Source organism: Bombina bombina, chromosome 5 (genome assembly GCF_027579735.1).
Source record: "Bombina bombina isolate aBomBom1 chromosome 5, aBomBom1.pri, whole genome shotgun sequence".
In the NCBI taxonomy this organism is placed as follows: domain Eukaryota; kingdom Metazoa; phylum Chordata; class Amphibia; order Anura; family Bombinatoridae; genus Bombina; species Bombina bombina.
This window is the reverse complement of record NC_069503.1, coordinates 662,666,938-662,692,639: the sequence shown is the minus strand read 5'-3', so window position 1 is coordinate 662,692,639 and position 25,702 is coordinate 662,666,938.

The window sequence follows — 25,702 nt, the reverse complement described above, 5'->3', positions numbered from 1 at the left end:
GGGTAGAAAGCCAGAGTTTATCCCCTATCAAGTATGGAGGAGGTTTCCTCCTATTGGAGTCAAAGTACTTCTTTTGTCTTTCCTGAGCTGAAATTATGTTGTCCTTAAGAAAAGTGAAGATCTCCGTTAGGATGTTAGTGGTTTCATCTATTTGCGGAGATGTGGTGTTCAAGTGAGGAAGGTCAGATGGTACCCATAGTTAGAGTAAAAAGGCGAGCATTTGGTGGAGTTATTTGAGGAGTTGTTGTAGGCATATTCAGCCATAAGTATTTTGTTATACCACCCATCTTGTTGGTAAGCACAGTAACATCTGATGTAGTGCTCCAGCCATTGATTTACCTGTTCAGTTTGCCCGTTCGTTTGGGGATGATAAGCAGTACTATAGCGATGATCAATTTGGAGAACCGTGCAGAGTTGCCTCCAGAATCTGGAGGTGAATTGAGTCCCCATATCTGTCACTATGACAGAGGGCATACCGTGTAGGTGAACTACATGAGTTAGGAATAAGTCAGCTGTCTCCGAGGATGTAGGCAATTTCTTGTACGAAATGAAGTGAGCCATTTTGGTCAGTAGGTCCACAACTACCATGATGGTGTTACAATTGTTAGAAGGGGGAAGATCAACTATAAAGTCCATCCCTACTGTGTGCCATGGTCTTTCTGGTACTGGGAGAGGTTTTAGTAAGCCATAAGGTTGAAACCTTTCAAATTTTGAAGTTGCACACATGTGACAGGCCTTGATGTAATTCTCCATGGATTGGTGGATTTTAGGCTACCAATAGTTCCTTTTAATTAAGTCCGTAGTCTTATGGACACCCGGATGGCCAACTAGAGGTAAGTCATGATGATTTTGGAGAATGGTATTCCTCAACGTGGGAGGAATATAAAGCTTGCCTTTAGCATAACAGAAACTGCCTGGCTCAATCCATAAGCGCTCTTTTGGGTAGGTACAATGTTCCCTTTGGCTTGTTTGTAGGGTTTTGTAACAGCTAGTACTGGTGCCAATGAAATGTTCAGGTTACAATATAGATTGGGGTAAGATGGTTTGTGATGGATGGTCAAACTGTATGGAGAGGGCGTCAGCTTTTCCGTTCTTTACCCCAGGGTGGTAAGTGATGTGGAAGTTGAATCCAGTAAAGAACATACTCCAACGGAGTTGGCGAGCAGATAGCGTTTTGATGGACTGTAGATATTCTAGGTTACAGTGGTCGGTGTATATTAGTATCAGTATTTTAGATCCTTCGAGTAGATGTCTCCAGTGTTCAAGGGACGCTTTGATTACAAGAAGTTCCTTCTCTCCAGTAGGATAGTTTAGTTCAGGGGGAGTCATCAATCTAGAATAATAGGCTACTGGATGTATAGGTTCAGAAGGAGAATTGTGTTGCGATAGGATAGCTCCTAAAGCATACTTGGATGCATCCACCTCGAGAATAAACTGTAGATCTGAGTTAGGGAACTGAAGAATGGGGGCTACTGTGAAAGATTCCTTTAGGAAATCAATTGCCTTTTGTGCCTCCGGAGTCCAAGAAAAGCAGCCTTGAGTACCAGTAAGACTACTGAGAGGTTTGGAGATGTTGCAAATAGCTCTTATGAACTTACGGTAGAAGTTGGTGAATCCGAGAAATAGCTGGATGTCTTTTTTGCAAGTAGGTATTGGCCATCTCTTTATAGCATCAATTTTGCCTTCTTCCATCTTGATGCCAGAGGAGGAAATCTGGTACCCTAGGAAGGATATTTCTGTTGAATAAAATGAACATTTCTCTGATTTTGCGTAGAGTCGGTGAGTCCTTAATCGCCCAAGAACCCAACGTACGTGTTTCTTATGGTCTTCTATATTGTCCGGTTATATTAGGATGTTGTCTAGCTATATCACCAAGCACACGTCCAATAGATCTCTGAAGATGTCGTTAATGAAATACTGAAACATTGCGGGGGGGTTGCAGAGTCTGAATAGAGACCATAACGAGTCCTGAACGCTGTGAGCCATTCATCCCCCTCTCTGATCCTGACCAGGTTGTATGCTCCTCTAAGGTCCAATTTGGAATAGATACTTGCTTGGCTGATACGTTCAACTAATTCGGGTATGAGAGGTACGGGGTATATATTTTTCCTTGTCCTCTTATTAAGTTTGCAGTAGTCAATGATGGGATGTAGGGAGTTATCTTTGTTCTTCACAAAGAAGATGCCTGCTCCTTTTGGTGAAGATGAAGGCCTGATGAATCCTTTCTGCAAATTCTCTTCTAAATATGTTTTCAAGTGTGCCAACTCCGGTTGTGATAGAGGGTATATGTGCCCATAAGATATGCTGGAGCTGAGTAGCAATTATATGGGACAATCGTATATACAATGTGGGGGAAGTGAATCTGCTTGCTTTTTATCAAAGACGTCAAGAAAGTCTTGATAATCTTCAGGAATAGATGTATTGGTTACCTGTAATAGCTTCTGATGGGGATAACACAAATTGAGGCAATAGGCTGAATTTAAATCCACTTGAAAAGTCTGCCAATGTATATAAGGCTGGTATAATTGAAGCCAAGATAAGCCTAAAACAACAGAGTACATTGGTGAGGGGATGACATCAAAAGTGATGTGCTCTACATGTCCGGTACCCATGGTGACCTTGAGAGTGATTGTGTGGTGAGTGATTGGACCGGAGTTTACATAGGAGCCATCAATAACTCAAATCGACACAGGTTTCGCTTTTAATTGAAGTGGTATTTTATTTCTCTTTACCAGTGACAAATCAAGAAAATTGGAGTAAGCTCCGGAATCAACGATAGCTTCAGTTGGTAGTTTAGGTGATCCCACTGCAGAGAGAGAGATATGTTACAGTAAGCTATGTTAGTTACTTTGTTAGTGAGACAGTTCTAAATCACATTGAACTTACTTCTCTTCTGACGTTGGAGTAATGGGCAGTCCTTCACTGTGTGAGTTGGAGATGCACAGTACATGCATAGATTCTTTTGTTTTCTGTGAAGTCTTTCTTCAGGTTGCAGAGGGTCTTTTGTGAACCCAATCTCCATTGGAACAGCAAGATCCTTGCCTGAGGGTGCTGAAGTATAGTACTTATGGGTGCTTTCTGGTTGCTGGCGTTCTGCTTGTCACTCACTAAGTCATCTGTCTATCTGGATTGAGAGGTTAATTAAACCCTCTAGGGTTCTTGGGAGTTCAATACTTGCTATTTCATCTTTGAGGGGGTCTGATAACCCTAGACAGTATTGGTTATAGAGCCCAATTTCACTCCATTCCGAATCCTTTATGTAAAGCTTGAACTTAGTTAGGTATTCCTCGACTGGGTACCTGCCCTGTTTAAGTGAGCACATTTTGGCTTCTGCAGTCAGTTGTTTCTGGGTATCTTCATATAAGAGACTCATTTGTGTGAAGAAATCAGTAATTGAACCTAATATTTGTTCGTCACTTTCAAAGAATGAATCAGCCCATACCCTAGGCTCTCCAGTTAAAAATGAGATTACAGTCATAACCTTAATCCTCTCTGTGTGGTAGGTTTTAGGTCTCATTTGGAAGAGTAGGTAGCATGCATAATGGAATTGCCTGAAAAATCTTCTATCCCCAGAGAATTTTTCTGGCAGACAGATCTGTGGTTTAGGGGTGTTATCCTTAATTATAGCCCTAAGGCTCTCATTTTGTAGCTGAAGCTCTCTTAACCCCTGTGCAAGTTGATCAACCCATGATAAGTTATAAACAACGTTAGGTAAGTCCGCTGGATCCATGATTTTGGGCCAATTAATATGTGAGGTAGCTGATATACTTGGTATGTGGATCACAACTCCAGACAAAATTAGTGAGTATTAGTACAGGGCTTGTGAATGGTATTCACAGTTCTGTAGTTGATGCCTTGATTTGTTTGTTACAGGCGAGAGATTGATCAAAGTCCTGTATATTGAATGTGCTGTGGGACTGCGGGGTTATGTCAGAGTTAAGGGTGTGAAATCCCTTTTTGAGGTAGTAGAGAACCTGGAAGTCCGTTTTATAAAATAGACAAATAGTTGCTTCTTGGCACTGTGCAGACAAAACGATATACAGTCTGAGTATGCATGTTGTTTACAAGCTGTTCCTGCAACAGAGGCAAAGTTACAGGGTAATGAGAACCCTCTGTGAGTTCCCCTGTGACGTAGTGCTGAGGGTGTGAGTAGAACAACCAATCAGATGCTGAGAACAACTGAGATAGGAGGATGACCAACCGGAGTTTAACGGATTTAGCAGCGGTTGTGCTGCGGTATATATCAACAGTAAGAGGTGATTCTTGGGTTCAGGAGTACGTTATTAAGACAATATATGCAATACCATTTTGGTTGGAATCTCCACTTAGATAACTGCTACAGTGGTAAGCTCAGAGTGACAAACAGCTGCTGTCGTGTGATAATAGCTTGCTTGTTAACAGATTTGCAAAAGTCCCAGGAGTGCTGAAGATAATGTATTCCGTGAGAAGCAGGGTTTTATGCCGTAGAGCAGAATCAAGCAGTTTCGGTATCTGTAATCCTCCAGGAATGTTCTGAATCAAACGATAAGGTCAGTTCAGCAAAGGAAGAGCCAGGACAGTTTAGGTTAGAGCTTGTTCAGATGAACGTTAACGCTACACTGCTAAACAATTAATTGGCAGGTGTGAAAAGGAGGTGCAAGGTTTTGTAGGGAAGAGTTAAATGTGTATACACCAGAGCAAAAGTTCCTGAAAATTGAAAAATAATATCCCAGGCGGGCAATTCAGATGCATCCGTAGAAATTGCACTAAACAGGATAATTACATACATGAGGCAAATATATTTAGCAAGAACTTTATACAAAAGGGTTATAAAGAAGCTCTAATTGAAAAATCCAAGCAAATAGGGTTAGTATGTGATAGAAGATCATTGTTAGGTGATAATAAGTATAAGACTTTCAAAACAGAACAAAGAAAAAATAAAATCAAATTCATCTCCACATACAATGAGGGTGCAAATGGCATAAAGTCTATTTTGAACAAGCATTGGAAAATCCTGCAAGCAGATCCACTTATGGTGGGACCTATTGATGAACGGCCAGATATAGTTCTATAAGAAAAATAGAGACCTTAGAAGTTTAATTGCCTCTTCCAAATTAAAACCTATGGTGGGTAACAATGAGGGAGCAGTATCTAATTGGCTTTCTCTAAAGCCAGGAACCTATAAATGTGGTAAGACAGATTGTTGCATGTGCCCTATTATTGACATGTGGTCTGATGTCACCATGAACTGGAATATAACTAATAAGTGTGTTATTAATCATAGAGCAACATACAACTCCACATATGTAGTCTATCAATTAACATGTGTATGTGGGATGATTTACATTGGGTGTACTAAAAGGAAAATAAAAAGAAAGGTGTATGAGCATTTGACCAATATCCAAAATGGACTGGAGGGGCATAGTGTCTCTAATTACTGCAGGGTTAAACATCATTGCAATAGTACTGGTATCAGGTTTAAAGTTTTGGAACACATAAACTGTAAAATTAATAATTGTCTCCTATATCTAAGAAAAGCTGAAACTAAGTAAATCCTTCTATTAGAAAGTTTAACACCTAAAAGTTTAAATATAGACATAGACTTGCAAGCTTTTATGGTATCATTTCTAATTAACATAATTATGGACTTGCTGATATTCATAGTATATTAGCGAGGGTTTATTTATACATTAGCAAGTGAGTCTGTATAGATCAGCTGTAGTTCTCATTGGATACAAAAGTATCCTTATATCTTCATTTAGTTAGTTCAACGTACTAATTCGATATACAGTAGCTTTTTCTCTAGTTAAAATTTATTTATTTGATAAGTCATTAGCTATATGCTAAATACATGTTTATGGAAAGATATGTATTGGAAAGTTTTAGAATGATATTTATATGCATTTTTAATTTTGAGTTTTTATTCTATTTTAATATGAGGCATCTATATATTTATATATTTATAAATTTGTATACTGTAATATTGTGAATATGTTGAATTTATTAATTGTTAGTCTTGTTGTATTGCATCTTGAAAATGTACTACTCTTCTGTGTGCTATAATGGTCACTTGACACGGACCAATGAAAGAATAGCCCGGTAAATTTAAAGACCTATGTTGTGCGATGTAAACTCATTCACTTCCTGTTGAAAACATTTACCCGTGAGTAAACGAAATGCATTTGGGTGACAAGTGATATTCTGAAGGACTGTGTACCATTGTCGGCATATAAGCCCACTATTTGCCCGGTGGCTCTATCCATTGATGGGGAGATATCCATAGCAGTACCATACTAATGGACTGACGGGGGAACCGCAAGTCGGACTGGAACAACAGTGTGGCTGAGCTAAAATTATGGGCACATTTTAATCTTGTATCTCTAAGTGTGAAATTTTATGTAGTCAGGGATCTGACTGAAATAAATCTGGAACAGTGAATCGCATTTGCGCTTGTCTCTTTTTCTATTCCACTTTGTACAAATATCACAATTGGTTCGACAGATATGTTGCGTTTCTAATAGTGCATGAAACAATGTAGCAGGTTTTAAATGAAATATAGAAGTTAAAAGCTGAGTTAATGCAATCAGTTCACAGTAAATGTTTCAACTTGACTTTAGTTATATTACTCACGACCCTTTGAGTTAACATGCAGCATGACTGTGTGTGTTGAGGCTGCCGATGCAGCTAAGTATGTTGAAGGGAGCGGTTACGTTGAAATCCGTAGTAAGCGGCGATATGGATGATTCCATGCTGGAACTGTTTGGAGAGGGTTATGACGTCACCACTAACGCTGAAGTTTGCAAAACAGGAGATATAGTCTGCGGCTCTACAAAGACAACCTAGCTAGGATAAGAATTACTTTGGTATTACTTTAGAGATATATTGAGCTGGAGGAAGTGAATGCTAATATACTTCAATAAACCAGCATAGTTCCCTGGTAGGGAGTTGTTAAAAATAGCCAGGTGATTATTACAGAGTGAAAAAATAAAGGTGGAATTGCAGGATATGTTGATAACCCTGTTTAAGGTGGTAGATTTCTGACATATTCCCCCCATAAGGAAACCCTTAAGAGGGTTTCAGGGCATAGGTCTATCAGGGATACGGCAATGGAAAAACGTAACCAAGTGATCAGCAGATAAGTTGATGGCAGATTCCCATGAATCTTCTGAAGCATCGTAACCTGCCCAGTGGATGAGATACTGCAGTTGTCTTCGATAGTATCTAGAATGGATAATGGCTTCTATTTCATACTCCTGGTTGGATTCAGGTGGAACAACAGGGTTTACTGTAGTAGTGGTAGAATCTATACAAGGCTTAATCGAGAAAATATGGAAAATAGGGTGAATACCATAATGAGAGGGTAACTGTAGAGTAACAGTCATGGGATTAATTATGGCTATGATGGGAAATGGTCCTATAAAGAATTTGTTGAACTTCTTGCAGGAAGTGTTTAGCTTTAGGTTTTTTGTTGATAACCAACCCTTTTGGCCAATCTTGTAATCAGGATGTGGTCTATGTCTGAGGTTATAATACCTTTTTTGTGTAGCTTGAGCAAGTTTTATATTGTCCTTAACTATGGTAAATGTCTGATTTATAGAATTTATAAAGTCTGTGACTAGGGGTCTGGTTGCTGGAGAGTGCGACAGAGAATGGAAGCGGGGATGGATCCCCAAATTGACATAGAATTGGGAATATTCTGTAGTTGTATTTGATGTGTTATTATAGGCAAATTCTGCGAAACCTAGGAAGTCAGACCAACTGCCTTGTTTATGTGAACAAAAACAACGTAGAAAATGTTCCAGCCACTGGTTTGTCCTTTCGCATGGTCCATTGCATTGCAGATAGTATGATGTTGTTAGTTTTTGTTGCATCTGGAGTGCACTGCATAATACGTTTCAAAATCTTGATGTAAATTGACTACCACGATCACTAAGTACAGTATTGGGGGTATACCATGAATACGTATAATTTCTTTAAGGAAAAAGTTAGCAGTAACTTCATCTGTGGGAAGGGTTTTTGTGGGGATAAAATGTGCCATCTTTGAAAACAAATCAAGTACCACAAAAATGACTGTTTTACGGGATGACTTAGGGAGCTCGAAAATTAAATCCATAGAGACAAAGCTCCAAGGACGGTCAGGAATGGGCAAAGGTTGTAAAAGTCCCAACGGTTTTGAGTGTGAAGCTTTAGAGGTGGTACAAACAACACAGGAAGAGACATATGCTTTAATTTAAGTTCTCTTATTAGGCCACCAGAATGACCTATCGAGGAGGTCAAAGATCTTTTGGATACCTAAGTGTCCTGCCAATAAAGAATCATGAGTAAATGGGAGAATATCTTTACAGAGGTTAGGGGTACATAGATCTTCATTGCAAAAAGAAGTATACCTTCCTCATCAGGAGTGAGAAGAGCAATTAGTTTGGTAGTGTTGTCCTGCTGAGCATTTTTTAAATTCAAGATAGAACCAGATAAGAGACCTAAAATATTGATCTTAGGAACTGCAGTAGGTTGAGTAACAGTAATTGGTTTATGATCTTTTCTGGACAAAGCATCTGCTTTTCCATTATTTGTGCCAGGACGATTATGGTGTATGAGAATCTAGAAAAGTAAAGATTCCAACGTACTTGAGGGGCTTATAGTGTACGATTGGTTTGGAGGTATTGAAGATTTTTATGGTCAGTGTAGATAGTAATTGGATGTTCAGCACCTTTAAGAAGATGTCTCCACTGATCAAATGAGGACTTGATTGCAAGCAGTTCCTTTTCCCCAACGGGGTCATTTAATTCAGGGGGTGTTAATAGTCTTGAGTAATATGATATGGGATGTAATGGGTCTTTTGGGGACGCTCTCTGGGATAGAACAGATCCAATTGCAACATCCGAGGCATCATCTTCCAATACAAAGTGTGAAGTTGTGTCAGGTATTTGTAATACAGGTCCTGATGTAAAACATGTTTTGAGATGATCGAAAGCCTGTTGACATGAATTAGCCCACATAAAGTTGGTATGTTCTTTTGTTAAATCTGTAAGAGGTTTGGTAATATTGGCAAAATTTTGTATAAAGCATCTATAGAAATTTACAAAACCTAAAAAACGTTGCACATCTTTTTTATTACGGGGTAAAGGCCATTCAGTAATAGCTGATATTTTTTTGTTCTCCATCTTAATCTCATTTTGATTTATAAGATAACCCAAAAAAAGAGATTTCCTGAGTGTGAAAGATACATTTTTCTAGTTTTACAAATAGTGAGTGAGATCTTAATCTTGACAGAACAACCCTAACATGTTTTATGTGCTGGGTGAAATCATTGGAAAAAATAAGAATGTCGTCAAGGTATATTACTAAGAAGGTATCTAAAACGTGACAGAAAATGTCGTTTATAAAGTTTTGGAATGTGCATAAAATCACTACAAAATAGAGAAAAATCTCAAAGACTCTCCAAAGAATATACTCACAAAAGTGGTGCACTATATTGCAGTGCAAGTCAAACAAGCTGGGTTAATATGAGCCCACCAGCTAGCTCACTCAGGCAAACAGCTACCAGATTCAAGGTTAAAATAAAAGTAAAAAAACACTCACAGTTTTAGATAAAAAACAAAATAACCTCTATGCATAGAGGACTATTAACTGAAAAAAATATATATTTAAAACTTAAATATAATCTGCAACGTGTTTCAAAGTGCTTATGCTCAGGCAGTGAATAAAATAAATGAACATCACATCATATATATTGCATTTAACAAACATACAATGTTTAAAAATTATCCAAGGACATAGAAGAATCATGTGCAAATGACCTTAATAATATATTGGCTACTGCTGTGCGAGCAGAGGAAAACAGGTGATTAATCTCCTCTGAGGCTCACTATCCATTAACCCCCTGTTATCCTTAATCTATTGGGGTTTATTATATAGTGCATATATATTAATTAATAGAGATGTTTGCCATGAAACTATACCTCCCCAATTCATAAGCATGACAGCAAAATAGTGCAGTGTTATATTATAACTGTGTTTAGCTCAGTGGAGGCTCCTCCATTTGAGCACTCCCGCACGTGAACACCCAAAAGAAAAAGGGAAAAAAAGAAAGAAAATATTTTTTTGGATGAATAAATATAATTTCTCCTATTGGAAATATTATATTTATTCAGCCAAAAATTTTCTAGTCTAAACTGTCAAGTTGTCAATTTTTATTAAAAAAAACCCAACCTCTTTTATATACCTCTATTTCACTTCTCTACCGCACGTGCGGTAGAGCAGTATAGCCTGCCATATAAATTTGCATAATTTTCCTATGTGACTACAGCGCAGCCCATAACTGAGCCTATACCTCTCTTAATCGCACAATATTTAGTGTGCGACTAGTGTTTTTTTTATGGGCGGCCAGCAGATGGAGCACTTTTTTTTTGCTGGCTGTTAACAGGCAAATACAGTCTACAATGATATCTGTGTCATACAAGTAATGAGGTGATAGCGTATGCAGAGGGCAAACTACTAGTTTATCAAGTAAGCTTTATAATTAATTGTCTTAATGATTAAGTGTATGAGGTGGATTAGGGAACTGAATATGACTTTTTATTTTTTAATAGCAAAAAAATAATAAGATTTTAGACTGTCTAAAAGTCTCGTTGATTGGGGTTGGGGCCGGGCCGGGCCAGGTCAGGATGCAGCACTGAGCGCGCTCAAGTGAAATTGAGTAGCAAGCGAGTGGAGTCTGGCCCAATGTTCCCTCTAATGTGTGTGGCCGCGCACTTCTTAATTATTCCCAAGCGCCATTGATGTTGTTTAGCCTGGATCCACTCATGTCACGTGGAGTCTGCTGTGGAAACTGAGGTGAAACTGGAACATCCAAATTGTAAGTTTGGGGCATGTTTGGGGTCTGCCTGGCACAGTATTGCATTACAGATATTACTGAATCTGATTACTTATCAGCGGGCTTAATATTTTATAAGTTCTGCTCTGGCGAATAGAGAACTTATAAAAAATATTGAGTCCGCTGATAAGTAATCAGATTCAGTACTGTCTGTAATGCAATTACAGTACTGAATCTGCACAATTTATATTTTCCTCTACTTTTTGCCCTGCTGTGGGCTAGCAGTACACCGGACCATGGGCTAGCAGTACACCGGACCAGCAAGCGAGTGTAACAGACTGAGTTAACAAGGTGCTGAAACGTATTTGTCTTGGGCTGCAGCCTCATTTTATTATTAGTTTAATAATAAAATGAGACTGCAGCCCAAGACATATACGTTTCAACACCTTGTTAACTCTGTAACTTACAGACACCAACGTAATGGCTGCGCTCCACTAAATAAAGCAGAGGGGGCACTGGGCGAGTATATGCATTGCTGAGTCTGACTGACTTCTACGCCGCACGCTGGGAGACTAAAAAAATGTATGTGCAAAATCCACAATTTCTGAAAAATAAGGCAAACAATATAAGTGTCTGTTTATTAGTATGCAATCTTGTTTTCATGAACTGCAGCAATTTTGTTGACTGCTTAATAAAAGATGTGCTTGTAAAACTGTGTTAGTGTTAGGGTCATGTTTTTACAGCCACAAAAAAAAGATATGCAAGGGTTAAACTGCACTTGTGTCTCATACATTTTATGGCCATATACACTCATTACCTGCACACCTTCTACATATCTTTATGTATACTGTGCTGTTGTGTGTGTGCTTCTAGTGCTGTCAGCAACACTTTGTCTCAGCAGCAGCCATTAAACTTAGTAAAGATTCAACAGAAAAGCTAAGACCGTTTTTTGTGACACGTTGCTTTTCTCTGTGCAGTTTAACCCTTGCATATATTTCTTGTGGCTGTAAAAACATAAACCTATCACTGAGTTTTACAGACATGTTGTGTGCAGCACTCTGACAGCAGACAGCAGTGTGGAGTGTGTGTGTGGGTGAGGGAGAGTGTGTCTGTCTCTGTGTGTGTGTGGGTGAGGGACAGTGTGTCTGTCTCTGTGTGTGTGTGTGAGGGAGAGTGTGTCTGTCTCTGTGTGTGTGTGTGTGTGTGTGTGTGGGTGAGGGAGAGTGTGTCTGTCTCTCTGTGTGTGTGTGGGTGAAGGAGAGTGTGTCTGTGTGTGTGTGGGTGAGGGAGAGTGTGTCTGTCTCTGTGTGTGTGTGTGGGTGAGGGAGAGTGTGTCTGTCTCTGTGTGTGTGTGTGGGTGAGGGAGAGTGTGTCTGTCTCTGTGTGTGTGTGTGGGTGAGGGAGAGTGTGTCTGTGTGTGTGTGGGTGAGGGTGAGGGAGAGTGTGTCTGTCTCCGTGTGTGTGTGTGGGTGAGGGAGAGTGTGTCTGTGTGTGTGTGTGGGTGAGGGAGAGTGTGTCTGTCTGTGTGTGTGGGGGTGAGGGAAAGTGTGTCTGTCTGTGTGTTGGGGCATACTCTGTAAGTACAAGTGATATCACAGTATATGCCAAGGAAAAAGTGTGTCAACGCCACTTACCCTGGTATGCCTACTTCAATAGTTATAGAACACCATACATCACTTCACATTTTTTTTTCTTGCTTTAAAGGGACAAGCTACCCTTGTGGGGCCTATATATATATATATATATATATATATATATATATATATATATATATATATATATATATATATGTGTGTGTGTATATATATATATATATATATATATATGAGAGAGCAATCTGAGGGGCGTGGCTTTATTTCAAGGGGTGTGGTCAGGGGAGGGGCCAAGTGCACCTCCATCTTCATAATTCACCAGCCGCCACTGGTTTAGCTGTAACAATCCTGATTGTGAACAATACACAAATCTGGCAAATTGCACTCATAAAGCATTCTGCTGCCATGCATATATAACTTGAGTGGGCTCAAATTGCAGTCATACAAAACATATATACACACACATATAATATAAAGACTGCGCATCACCTAAAAAGAAAAAGAAAAGTAAAAAATCTCAAACATCCTATTAAAATAATTAATGTAACAGATATGTAATAGATAATGTGTCTAAACAATTTGTTTAATGCAAAGGCCTAAAAACACAAAGCTCCTATAATATAAATACATACTATATAGGATATGTGCTTGCATATAGAAAGTATGTGCACACTTGGAGAATTCACAATGCCCCCCATGCAGGAACTGGCCAGGCCTGACCCTGCTTAGCTTCTGAGATCAGACAGGATCAGGTGCATTCAGAGTAGTGTGGCAGTAGCTCTAACAATGCTAAACTCTCATATTAAAATATTTCTTAAAATTTAAATGGCCACACATTTGCATAAATACTGGATGCTCTAAGTGCATTCCCACAGACCTAGTGAACTTATTGTATGAATATCAAGATTTAGCATTAAAAAACATTGAGAAAGATTTTTTTTCTTTAGAAACAGAGCTCACACCTTTTTTTATCAAGTAAAGCATGTAATGATGAATTTGAACAAATTAAAACCCAAGACAAAGAATTAGATGAACAGATTGGGGATGCAAAGTATAACAAATATCTTAGAGACAGTGAGGATTTTAAAAATGGAACCCAATATGTGCAACCAAAATCTGTAAAACAATATACACAAGCACAAATAGTACATTCTTCCTATAGAAGAGATAATTCTAAAATGGACCAAATAAGAGGTAGAACTACACGCACATGGGGTAGTAATACCACACAATATAATTCACATTCTAGTAATCATAATTCAAATGCTGCTCACTATAGAAGACATACAAATAGGGATCATTCTAATCATAACAGGGACTATGATGGTAACTATACACATAGGGATAATTCAAACTACAGAAGGAGAAATTATGTAGGGGGACCTCAACACTATAGAAATGACAATTTTCACAATAGTAAAGAAGACTACATTTACAGGAATCATAGAAATGATTATACATTTGAAATTCACAATCATGGCAATAGAAATGATCAAGGTAGTCATTACAATAAACCACATCAAAGACATAATTATAATAATAATATAGATCCACAAAAAGAGAGAAGAGAAGATATCCATGTTCAGGTAAATTCACAATATGAACAAGATTCAACTCGCCCTTTTCAACAAGAAATACACAAAGAAAGATACAAAATAGGGACAAATCACACTCCCACCAATCAAGGGTGGGTTCACCCAAATCATTATTCTCCACTCCGCCCAGACAGATTAAATCAGAAAAAAAGGGACAGGACACCAGATCATTCAGGGGAAGAAGAGGGGGAAGAATCAAAACACAGAAGAAGGAGTCAGAGGGACTAGGGATACATAACATCTCTTCCCAAACTATAACTGAACAAGAAAAAAGGATACTATCAAAAGGTCTAAAATTCATTCCTATACAAAGTGTCATACTTTTCAACTCTTTATAGATGCACAAAAGTTTATTCGAAATTTGACAGTAGAAAGATTTTTTGCTAGAAAGGATATACTCAATCACAATCAGGCTAACATACCCCAAAAAGAGATCCGAGATCATATTTTAAAAATACATCTACTTTTTACCCAAGTCATTGCAAAGGTACCAACATAAAAGTATTTAGTAAATTAATACTTAAAGATATAGAAAAAATAGAGTCAAAACCTAAATATTTCAATTTAAAGAAACAAGAAAATGATATTTATCAGGCCTTAAACAAATGTGAATATATCATCATAAAGGAGGCTGACAAGGGGGGAAGCATTGTGATCATGGATCGTAGTTATTATATGGAAGAAGCAAATAGAATTCTGTCAGACAGTAACACTTACCAAATACTCAAAAATAATCAAAAAAAGAAATTCACATCAGAATTATATCAAGTCCTATTACAAGCCCTTGATAGGGGACTCACTTCCCAAGATGAATATCTATTTCTAAATAAAACAGAATCAAAAACACCTATTTTCTACTTCCTCCTCAAGGTCCACAAAAATCCTGTTAAACCCCCAGGTAGACCCATCATTAGTGGGATAGATTCTCTAACATGTAATTTATCAGCATTCATAGATCATCTATTACAATCTTATGCACAGAAAGCTAAGTCCTACCTTAGAGATACCAAACATGTACTGAATGTACTTAAAGACATCAAATAGGAACCAGGTTATTCCTGGCTCACAATGGATGTCACCTCATTGTATTCCATCATTGACCACCAAAAAGGTATAGACGCTATAAAATGGAAACTTGAACAAGATGAAGATCTATCAACTTCATTATTAGAATTCATCATTATATCAATAGAATTCATATTAAAAAACATTTTTTTTGGTTTAATAACAATCAATATCTTCAAACATGTGGTACCGCCATGGGCACCAGGTTCTTCCCAAGTTACGCGAATATTTACATGGACCACTTCAAACATACTTATGTATGGTCTAGTAACGTGATTGGGACGAGCCTGGTGTCCTGGCGAAGATACATAGATGATATTCTATGTATTTGGAACAACAGTGAAGACTCCTTAAAAACTTTCATTTCTCACTTGAACAATAACAATATGATTATAATATTAACACCAGAAATCAATAAAACTGAAATTAAATTTTTGAACCTCACAATTTTTGTAACAGCTGGCAATATACACACTAAGACTTTTTTCAAAAACTGTGACATGAACACCTACATTAGGAAAGACAGCGAACATCATCCAACATGGCTTAAAGCCATTCCAAAAGGTCAATTTCTCTGTATAAGGGGAAATTGTGACACTATGGAAGATTTCAATACACAATCTAGAATCATTAAAGAGAGATTTGAACAAAAAGGATATGATAGTAACATTTTAGAACAAGATAGAATTGAAGTTGGAAATAGGGATAGAAATTCATTAATTATAAATAAAAAACAAGATGATCCTCGAAGTCAAAATTTTCCCAGATTTATTACCACCTTTAATTGTGGTCATAAACAGATCAAACATATCATAAATCAAAATTGGAACATCCTTTAAAAATGATGAATATTTAAATACTATTATTCCTAATAAACCAACCATAACTTTAAGGAAAGACACCAATTTCAAACAAAAATTGGCACCATCTCTTATCAAAGGAATGAATCCACCTAAACCTATCCACATTGCAAACCTGACCGGGTTCTACACCTGTGGACACTGTAAAGCGTGTAACCACACAAAGAAAACATATAAAACTTTTACTTCCACTATAACAGGAAAGACATACACAATAAAAGATTCTATTAGCTGTAAAACTAAAAATGTAATCTATTTATTACAATGCAACTGTAAAATTCAATATTTAGGTCAAACCTCACGTTTTGTTAAAACAAGAATATTAGAACATTTAAATAAAATTGAAAAAGAAAAAGATGATCATGGAGTCCCTTTACATTACAATAACTGTCCTATCTATGATAAAAACCACATATTTTGGATTGGCATTGAAAAAGTATCTCTACATTGGAGAGGGGGAGAGATAGGAAAAGTACTAGATAAAAGAGAATTATGGTGGATGCATACATTAAAAACATACGGACATTATGGATTAAACAAAGATATTAGAGTGGCAGCATTTATTTAGGTTTTAAGTACGGCACAATCACACTTACACGTACATTCACAGAGTCAAAATAAGTATTTAAAAGACATTCACTGATCCCCAGAAAGTAAATAATATAAATTAATTAATCTCACCAAAATATTGTTAAATTTTTAAATTCTAAGTATAATCACATTCGCTAAAACAGTTTTTTATCATTCCATTTGATACTAAACAAAAGTTTTAAGTTTTATTTTTCATATTAGCAAAACACTAACTTCATTCTATTTGATAATAAACAAAAGTTTTAATTTCTAATTTTCATATTAGAAAAACACTAACTAAAATTCCCCAAATGTTATAGCTTCAATCACAATATACTTTAATTCTTAGGCACTATTTGCACAATCTGTATTCATCATTTATTTTTAATAGTTGATTTGAATAAATGTTGTCTCTCTGTTTTTTTCTGTTTTTTTCGGTATAAATATGCGATAATATGACATCAGGTGATCCGCACTTTTATTAAATATTCTCAGATAAGATAAAAAGAAAATGAACATTGGTTCCAATGCCGATTTAGAACTGAATCATTCCGGACATATGAACATCAAGTAAAGCATGAAAACAGCACTCCCTATACAATTGGCACAGCTACAACATGTGACCTTACACGGACCTGAAAGGAAAATGCATATGATCGGGACCCGAAAGGGAACTTCTATTTTACTCAAACCTGATTGGTTGTATTACGAATACGTAAGCAAGTTTATATTTATCCGGTTGACTAAAGTTTAGAAATTTTACGAGAGCGCTTTTGCGAGTACAAAATTTAATTCAGAGGAAGTATTTTACTAATTTTAAATCCCAATCGGATAGAAATAAAACTGCAAATATTGTATAATGTTGTGTTTCTGTGAGTCCTATTCTGGGTAATACCGGAACAGGAACCTTGATTACCTGCATAAAAAGCACCTGTACAATCCAAGGGCAGCACTTCCACTTTTTATTGCTCTTGAAAAAGACGAGTGTATCATTGAAACGCGTAGAGCCAACTAATAAGAGCTTTTATTTGTCTAAACTGACATGTTTTAATAAATGTTTGTTTTTGATAACAAATATTTGCCTGCTGCCTTTTGGAATTAATTACACCATCTCTACAACCTTTGTGAGGAGCCGGATTCTGAATTATTCGGAGTGAGTATACTGCACATCATAAACATTGTGAGATACAACAAATTTCAGTGTAATTTTCATTACTTGCAGTTACACTCATATCAAGAGAAAGCCAACTTTACAACATATCATTCAATGCCATATATAGATGAAGAGGTTGGACTCTGAATATTTCAGAGTAAGTATACTGCACTAATTATTTGGTGTTGATTTACACAAATCACAAGTCAAGTCTCTTATTCCTCAGCGTGAAAGCATCAGAAAAGGATATTGCAAAGGACCTGCGCCTCTATACCTACTATCTATATAACTCTAAATGTATAAAAAAGAGGATCTATTGGAAAGCAGCCAAATCAATATTTTCATTCAGCCCCTCAGGAAAGAGGGTTCTTAATTTCCATATCCAGAAAGTTTCTCTCTGGCATAACCTATTAAATCTGTTATAATATATAGATTTTGGAATATATTCAATAGGAGTTATCCAATAGGTGTCCTCCCTCCCCTCATGTATATGGGTACTATGACTGGATACACTCTGTTTAATATACTTATTTTTAATATTCCTGAGGTGCTCACCCCAAAGTGTTCTCAAACACCTACTAGTACGCCCACAATATTGCTTGCTATATACGCAGGTAATAAGATAAATAACATAAATTCATTCACATGTTTTTCTAGTTCTAATAGGAAACACTTCTCCTGTAAAGTTGGATTTAAAACTATTATCCTTATGGCTAATATATTTGCATGTTAAACATCTATTTTTAGCATATTTGAAGACCCCTTTTTTGAGATTTTGAAAACCTAAAGACTCCTTAGACTTTTTGGGATCCCTCAAAACTTTTTTTGTTGCAACCCCCTTACTTGGAGCTAGGGAATTTTTTAGGGTAGGAGCCCTTCTGAATACACAAAGCAGTTTTTCACCCACTATTGCTTTCAATATTGTGTCATTTTGTAAAATAGGCCAATATTTCTCTATTGTGCATTTAATTTCTCTGTAGTTACTGTTGAATTGTTTTATAAACTTTGGTGCATTCTCATATTTATTCTCTGTCCTGACCTTAGGCTGTAACAGTTCACCCCTATCTCTAGCTGCAGCCTTTATGTACCCCTGAGCTAGTATTCGCAAATTATATTCTTTTTGTTTTTTAACCTATTCTTTAAGAAGTCCACTTTCTCTCTAAAATCATGATCCTTATTGCAATTTCTATGTAGTCTACAGAATTGGCTATATGGAATTGTATTCAACCATCTAGGATGATGGTTACTCCTTCTATCAATGTAGTTATTACAATCTACCTTCTTAAAGAAGGTTTTGGAGTATACACTTCCATCTGTATCCCACCCTAGGGTGACATCCAAAAACTCCATACTCACTGCATTAATATTATGTGAGAAAGAGATCACAAAGGTATTATCATTAAGAAATTGTATGAAGCTTATAGCCTCTTCTTCAGTCCCACTCCATATAAAAAGAAGGTCATCTATGAAACGGCCATAGTAGACAACAGTCGCCAAAAATTTAGATGGGTACATATGTTGTAGTTTAAAATAACCCATAAATAAATTAGCAAAGCTTGGGACGAATGTTGTCCCCTAAACAACAAACATCAGAAACATAAATGAAGCTTATATAGCCTTCCCTTTCTTAACTGTTATAATGATTTGCATAAAACAACTTATTAGAATGGGGAGGCAAGAAATAAAGCCTTGTAGCTTTAAGATGGTTTGAAATGCTACACAGAAAATTAGATGATGTTGTGTTGATTTAAATCACAGGCAATATAAAAAGTATTCCACTTTATACAAATATCACAATTGGTTCGACAGATATGTTGCATTTCTAATAGTGCATGAAACAATGTAGCAGGTTTTAAATTAAATATAGAAGTTGACAGCTGACTTAATGCAATCAGTTCACAGTAAATGTTTCAACTTGACTTTAGTTATGTTACTCACGACACTTTGACTTCACATGCAGCGTGACTGTGTGTGTTGATGCTCTCTATGCAGCTAAGTTGTTCAAGGTAGCGATTACATTAAAATCCGTAGCAAGCGGCGATAGTGATGATTCCGTGCCGGAATTGATTGTCAGATGGCTCCACTGTTTGAGAATTCAGAGTGGAGAGGGTTATGACGTCACCATTAACGCTGAAGTTTGCAAAACTGGAGATATAGGCCTCTATTTATCAAAGGTCTTGCGGACCTGATCCGACAGTTCGGATCAGGTCTGCAAGACCTCTCTAAATGAGGAGAGCACAAGAGCTGCTGGTGCAACGCTGCCCCCTGCTGACTTGCGGCCAATTGGCCGCCAGCAGGGAGTTGTCAATCAACCCTATCGTACTCGATCGGGTTGATTTCCGGCGATTCCTGTGTGCCTGCTCAGAGCAGGCGGACAGGGTTATGGAGCAGTGGTCTTTAGACCTCTGCTTCATAACTTGTGTTTCTGGCGAGTCTGAAGACTCGCCAGAAACATGGCCCTTCAAGCTCCGTACGGAGCTTGATAAATATGGGCCATAGTCTACAGCTCTACAAAGCCAACCTGGCTAGGATAAGAACTACTTTGGTATTACTTTAGAGATCTGGAGGAAGTAAATGCTAATACAATTCAATAAACCAGCATAGTTCCCAGGTAGGGAGTTGTTTAAATAGCCAGGTAATTATTACAGAGTGAAAAAATAAAGGTAGTATTGCAGGATATGTTGATAACCCTGTTTAAGGTGGTAGATTTCTGACAGACAGCAATAATGCCATTACAGATATTTGCAGTAGGGGAGGTTTTACTTTATTGTGGTGGGATTTTTATTCAATTAAAAAAATTATTTATTTTTTCCATACATTTTGCATACTTTTAATAGCTAAAAAGCAGATGAACTAATTATTTTAGTTGTAGTTTTTTGTGGGATTTTTGTAGGCTGAAGGGTGCATTATCATTTGTGCAAAGAATAATGCCCAATGTGGTACTAGAAGAGGATGGTTAAATATTTTATCCACAGCATGTAAGTGCAGCCATATCTTTTTTTAGTACATCCAACCTATACCTTTGCTGGATAGTGCAGGAAGCACTATTATTATATTTATTGCAATTATGTTGTTTTTTAGCACAATCCGAAATACCACTGTAAAATTTAGCACTTTTTAAGACTTGAAGTAAACCATTATTTTTATGGTATAGAACAGAACTACATGAAAAACCCCACTACTTGCGCACCATCGACTATATCCGACATGAATGTTACAGAGTGCCCTTACAGAAGACTTATTATGTAAGGGATTACCTCAACCACACTAAGGGCCCAGTGATCTATTCTTAGCTAGATCAGATGTGTTTTTCAGCTGCAAATTTCAGTGTAAAAAGTGGTTTTAGATCATTCCACCAGGGAAATAAAAGTACTGATGAGAATATCATCGAGCCCTATCTTAGATCAAAATTTTAGCATGTCCTAGACTATTGCTCAAGCTATACCCAATACTTGTAATATAAGCAGATAAAAAGAACTGCTATTTGCTTGTGCTCATGTAATGTTAATGCACCATAGTGTTAATATTTTTAGCTCTCCTTGTTATCTATACCTATATGTTTACAGTGTTTAGGAGGCAATTATCCTGTGTATGTAATAAATTAATGAACTAATAGGATGCATGATAAAATGTCCACAGCTTTCACATCTCTTATGAAATTATGTCAACAAGAAGTTAATGATCTAATAAAAGTTTACTTTTTGTTAAATTAAAAAAAAATGATACATTCAGCAAGCAGTGAACATTTAAATAAACTAAGCACTAAATAATAAGGTTAAGTGACTCTGATCCCTATCAGGTACATCTCAGACAGCTTAAAAGAACATAATGTAAATTTCACTGAATGTAAATACAAAAATGGATATGTGAGAAGGCCTGCTACATGTTCTAAAGCTGTGTTTCTCAATTGCGGTCCTCAAGTACCCGAAAAGTCCAGTCTTTAGGACCCTTGCAGGGTAAGCTTACTCATGCTAGCCTATTGTTTGCAAAGTAAGCAGCAGTGGTCATCCTACTGCTGCTTCTTACCCTTTCTATCACCTCTGAATTTGTGATATAAAACACACTGTACACATTTTCTTTGGGTTATTGACAGTACACGCTAGAGCAAGGGACTGCATTGTTCAAAGAAGTCCTTGTGCAGTAGAACATCCAAGTAGATGTACAGCGTGTGCTACCTGTTCATCGCAAAGGCGGCATACATATTACCAAATCAGGAACCCTGTCTGTTTGCCCTTTAGTACATGGGGCCCATATTCTTACGTTTCTAACCAGGACCACAAATACTGTTATGTTGATATAAAAGTATAAACTTTTTTTTTTTTTTTTTTTAAATATATTTTTTTATTGAAGTCATAAACAGATACAACCAAAGATTATGCCCCAAAACAGTTACAGAAGAGTGCAAATACAATATTGTTAGATAAGTGTTACAAACAAAACCCTACAGTAAGGGTATAATGTATCCATACAGCACACGTAATGTTATAAAATTTGGGCAGTTTACAGTAAGACTTCAGTTTTATAATAAAGGTAATTACAATAAAACAAAAATAGTCCTCCCTGGACCATATAGCAGGCGAATTGGAGTGTCCACTCAGATACAATTAGGGCCAGGGGGGGATTAGCTTTATAGTTTAAAAGGGGGGGGGGATGCAGCGGGCAAGAGCCACTTGAAATATAATGGGGGGGGTGGAGGGCAGAGCCAGTCGGGATGTCAATCTTATATTAACTATTATCGGGACCCTAAGTGAGCATTAGTTTTAATTGCCAAGTAAACTCTTAAAAATATCTAGACAGAGTATAAATTGGAGTACATAATTAGAGGGATATAGTGGTGAGCCTTCATTAGTCTCATTATGACCTGAAGACAGTGCTTTATATACCAGAATGAATCTTGGCACATGGGATATGAGGACTAGAGTAGAATTAAACACATAAAACAACGGCATCATGACCAACATTAGGAATTGACTTTCTATAAAATGGATAGGGGTAACTCCCAGCATTATTAAGTAGGGAGGGGGACATTAGTATGTATGGAACATGAGGGATTTCCAGGTGAGCCCCTCCCCTAGGGAATTACCAGCTATAGGCGATGTGGGAGAAAGGAATAGGGGTATGACCCGCAGGCAACCAGTACCGGCGGGAAAGGGAGGGGAGGAGCCCACCAGAGACAAATAATTTTGTATTAATATTAAACTCAACATAAGCAATGTCATATCCTAGGAACATAAATATAATAAAGCATAAGCATAGCGTAATTCCATAAACAGTTATAAGAGCAAAGAGTATTAAATACATTAAGTGTACCCACTAGCGCCTAAACATATACACATCTTTGCGGGCGAATGAAAAAACAAACTATATCTATATCTTAGACTGTCAGTGAAGGCTATACTTCTATTAACATCTTAGTGTGACTAGGGGCCCATAAGGGAATGCGTCACTAGAGGTTAGCAGTATATACATAGATTAATGGCTAGTATGAACGCATAATAACGTGTTTAAGGAGAATTCAGAACATATGGGTTTGTGATATAACTAGTAGGCTATATACTGTTATGATACTTCTAGTCATGTATCTCTGTAATAATTAAGAACCTTAACTATACCCAAGTGGGGTTTCAAAGATAGCGATACAGAAGGTCTTCAGTACTATACACGTTCTTACACAAAGTTGTAAAATATATTAGGTTAAGTGTAAATTCCAGCAGGATATGCCCAAGTATTCTACCTATACCAGCAGTAATTGCTTACGTTTGGAACCTATTGTACTGGTGTAACATCAATGCCAGTTAACAAATAATAATGGCAGTATAAGCATCTATGACTATATCAGCCTAAACCTGCTTTGGTATCTACAAAAATGCATATACATGTATTAATTATTTGCTGCATGTTCTTGCTTACACTACAGCTAAAGTAAGAAGGCAGAGAGGAAATTCCAAGACTTTAATGTAACTCAAGAGGAAAAACCAGCAATTAATATACATCCCTGAACTAGGATTACTAAGACCATGTCTTAATATATATTGTGTACGTGAGGGGAGTGCAAGGTGTAAATTAGAGTACTATAGTCTTATGGGTATCTCTATGGGATTTGTGTAAATCTTATATAGAAGACTGATATAAAACATGTCTAATGAGAGATCCCTAATCCTGAAGTTTAAAGCCTAATTGACAAATTACTATCAATATAATACTATTACTTAGATATGTATAGCACCAAGAGTTTCATCAGCTAACGTGAAAACCAAGTATTGACATTTGCAGGGCAGTGCTTCAAGGATGTTAAAGATGTTGTACCTGAGTCAGATACCCAAGGGTATAGTAGTAAATGAATATAGGCACATTTTAAATGAGCTAGGCACATACCATACAGCTTATCTTACATATCTGCCAGAGCCCAACCTTTTGTGGATATTACTAACGTCTCCACTCAAAATAGAAATACAGGTATGTAAATATAGAACAGCATAACTCAAAAGTAAAAGAGCTCACTACATGTAAAACTCTGCTTGTGGGCAGATTACACGCACATTCTATTATGTAATTGTTTCCAGCAATAAAGGCCATATTAGGGTGTATGTGACAAAAGTATACTGAATGAATATTGTCACGTTTTAAATGAGCTAGGCACATAACATACAGCTTATCTTACATATCTGCCAGAGCACAACCCTTTGTGGATATTACTAACATCTCCATTCAAAATACAGATACAGGCATGTAAATATATAACAGCATAACTCAAAAGTAAAAGAGCTCACTACATGCAAAATTCTGCTTATGGGCAGATTACTCGCACCATTCCATTATGTAACTGTTCCCAGCAATAGAGGCCATATTAGGATGTATGTGACAAAAGTATACTGTTCAGAAGAATGAGAGTTACAAAGGAACAAACTACCTGACATTCAAGTCCCATTATAACGATAACAAGTATTAAAGTCACAGTATCCTGTAGTAACATGAGTTGTATATGTAGAAAACCTTATTGATATATCCAGGTCGAACCTTTCAGGCACACTGTTGCTATTAAAGACCTCAGGGTATAAGTTAATACCAGGAAGCAGCAATGTTGATGTGTGAAATGTCAGCCTTAATGAGGGCAAGAAGTTCGTCATCTAGTCGTAAGCTTAGGATAGAGAGTCTTAGAGATATAGAAAAGCTCACCACAGCAATATATCACAGTCGTAAAGTGTCTTGAGTATATCAGATCTGAGAAGATTTGAGCTGACCTCAATGGTGTAGCAAGGGAGATTCCAGCTAGCCCACGCCACATTTGTCAGACTTGCTCCTCAGCGCTACCGCCCCAGGCATGTCATTGCTTGATCTTCCTAGCTTAGTGATAGTGTAGTCCTGGTTTAGATATAGGCGTACCTTTTTCTTGTGTATAACGACCCCCTGCATATCACGGGGTTTCTCATAGCTAAGTCGCATAGTTCCTTTAATGCAGCCTCCATACTCCAGGTCTCTCAGAGTTGTGATCGTCACCTGCTGATAGGTGCCATAAGAAAGAACCACACTGTACCATGGCTGGCGCATAACTCTGCGCTGTGAGGCTGACAGCTCTTGGGTCTCCCAAGTGTAGGCAGACACATCCTCCCCCACAGCAGCAAGCGGCAACTCCACTCCGCACTGGTCCGGTAAGTTATGTACATGATGCATAGCGCTCCGCTTTGAGCCGTTCCACGGCAGGTCACAAGATTGTGTGGCTGGGGTAGAAAGTGGTGACTCCGGACTCACTGGCTCCATGGTAGTAGCGACTTGTACGTGGAGCAGATCAGCTGTGCTTGGGAGCTTCGGCTCACTGTTTACAGGTCTAGGGAGACTGCAAAATAAGCTCTGTCCAGATTGCTGTTCCAGTGGGCTATTAATAGAGTATTGTGGAGGTAGTGAGTCTGCCGCCTGAGCCACGACGAGAGGGTCAAATCTGTGTAGGAAAAAGACGCCATCTTTATTGCGTATCTCCGAAATTGTAGACCTTAAGCTGAAAAACTGACTATCCGCCTTAACAATCAGGTTGTCTAATAAAGAAATAAAGTATGCAGGGAGCTTCTCCATCCTGAGGG